A 2,500-nucleotide genomic window follows, 5' to 3' on the forward strand; every position below is an offset into this window, starting at 1 on the left:
TTTCTTTTCTCTATCTCTGTCTCTCTCTGGGTCTCTATTTCTATCTCTGTCTCTGTCTCTGGGTCTCTATTTCTATCTCTCTCTCTGTCTCTGTCTCTGCCCCTCCTCCCTCTCCCACTCACTCTCCCTGGGTCTCTATTTCTATCTCTGTCTCTGCCTCTGGGTCTCTATTTCTATCTCTGTCTCTCTCTGGGTCTCTATTTCTATCTCTGTCTCTGTCTCTGGGTCTCTATTTCTATCTCTCTCTCTGTCTCTGGGTCTCTATTTCTATCTCTGTCTCTGTCTCTTCCCCTCCTCCCTCTCCCTCTCCCACTCACTCTCCCTCTCGCTGCATCGTATATTAATACTTACGCCGCCCCTCTTTAAAGACGATTTTGCCTTGCTGTCGAAATCACGCCACTAAATGCAATGGTAATTCTAACAGTTACATGCTTTTGCTCTTTCTACATTTTCTCAGTTTCCTTTTCTTTCATTTTTTTACTACTTCTGTTTTATCATTCGTCGAAGTTTAAGAATTATTATTTTTGTATATATTATAAACAGAGTTTGAAGATAATTAAAAGGACCAGAAACAAAACAAGAAAAAATGACAGAGAATGAAATACAGAAAAAATAAAAGATGAACGAAAAAGGGTAATGAAGAATAAAAACAAAAAGAAACAGAGTCTTCAAAATAAATAATGAAAAGTAACGAAAAAAGTAACAAAATACGGAATCCAGCAAACACAACAGAAAAAACTACGGAATCCAGCAAACACAACAGAAAAAAAACAAAGGAATTCGGCAGAAACAACAGAAGAAAATAACGGAATTCAGAAAAAAAAAAAAAACAGCAAAACAACAGAAAAAACAAAGGAATTCAGAAAAGAGCAAAATTCAACAACACCACAGGAAAAAACGAAATTCAGAAAAATAAATAAATAAAATAAATAAATAAAAAATTCAGCAAAACAACAACCAAAAAAACAACGGGGTTCAGCAAAAAAAAAAAAAAAAAAACACAGGAAAAAAACAAACGGGATTCAGAAAACCACAGAAAACACGGAATCCAGCCAAAACAACACCAACGCAAGACAACCAACAACGAAAAACAACCAACAACGAAAAACAACCAACAACGAAAAAAACCCAAAACCCCCGCCTGGAAATGTTCACGTTTCCCGAAATGAGGTTTTCTCGTCGCTTACTAATTCTTGCATTTTTTTTACATAAAAAAAAAAGTTAAACAGGGCTAAACGGTTCCTCCTCTGAGAACCATGATATTGCATGCAACAGAGACGGTCGGATTGCAAAGAAAATTGTAAATAACCACCGTGTGTGTGTGTGTGTGTGTGTGTGTGTGTGTGTGTGTGTGTGTGTGTGTGTGTGTGTGTGTGAGTGAGTGAGTGAGTGAGTGAGTGAGTGAGTGAGTGAGTGAGTGAGTGAGTGAGTGTGTGTGTGTGTGTGTGTGTGTGTGTGTGTGTGTGTGTGTGTGTGTGTGTGTGTGTGTGCGTGTGTGTGTGCGTGCGTGCGTGTGCGTGTGTGTGTGTGTGTATGATAATAATAATAAAGAAGAAAATACACACAAAACAAACATACGATCTTCAACTAAACAAAAAAAAGTTAAAACATCTCTACTTATCAGTCGCGTCTTTTATTAAAGACTTTTTTTTTCTTTTTCCCTTATCAAAGTTTCCCGTTTTCCTTCATGAGTCTCGAGGGGGGGAAGAGGGGGGGGGGGAAAGCGCCCGTGTTTATCAGTGTAATTTTTATTTAGATTTTTTGTCATTTGGAGTTTTTTTTCTTTTTTTTTCTCTCTCTTTCTCATCCTTTCTTTGTCTTATTCTTTTTTTTTCTCCTTTTCTTTCTTTCTTTGGCTTTTTTTCCCATTCTTTCTTTCTTTCTCTCTCTCTCTCCTTTCTCCATTTTCCTTTACTTTATCATGAAGTGTAAAATCTCGTTTCGTTTTCCTTCAACTATTTGTCCCTCTGTTCCTCTATTGTTCATTTCTCTTTTTCTTTTTTATTGTCCCCATCTCTTTCCATCTCTTTCCCATATCGCATTCTCTCAGCCTCTTTTTCTCACTCTCACTCTCACTCTCACTCTCACTCTCACTCTCTCTCTCTTGTGCGTTTCCTCTCCTTTGGCAAATTTTGTTTTCCCTTCTCCTCTCCTCTTCTTTCTTTCCTCTTTTCTTACCATTTCTTCCTCTAATTTAGTTCCATCTTCGATAATTTGGCGTTCTCTTTCTCCCTCTTCTTCTCTGCTTCTATTCCTTTTTCTGTTTTTCATCCTTCTTATTTCTTCCTTTCGTTCGTTTACCTCATTCTCACTCTCTGCTTTTTCTTCCTTTGCGCTTCCTCTCTTATCTTCCCCCTTCTTTTCTTCTTTCCTTTCCTCCCCTTTTCTCCTTCTCCTCGATCTCTTTCTTCCTCTCTTTATTCATTCTTTATTCTGTCTTCTTCTCCCTCTCTCTTCTTCCTCTTTCCTTTCTTTTTTTCATTCTCTCCGCTCTCTTCTT

The sequence above is a fragment of the Penaeus monodon genome, chromosome 10 (genome assembly GCF_015228065.2).
Source record: "Penaeus monodon isolate SGIC_2016 chromosome 10, NSTDA_Pmon_1, whole genome shotgun sequence".
Taxonomy (NCBI): domain Eukaryota; kingdom Metazoa; phylum Arthropoda; class Malacostraca; order Decapoda; family Penaeidae; genus Penaeus; species Penaeus monodon.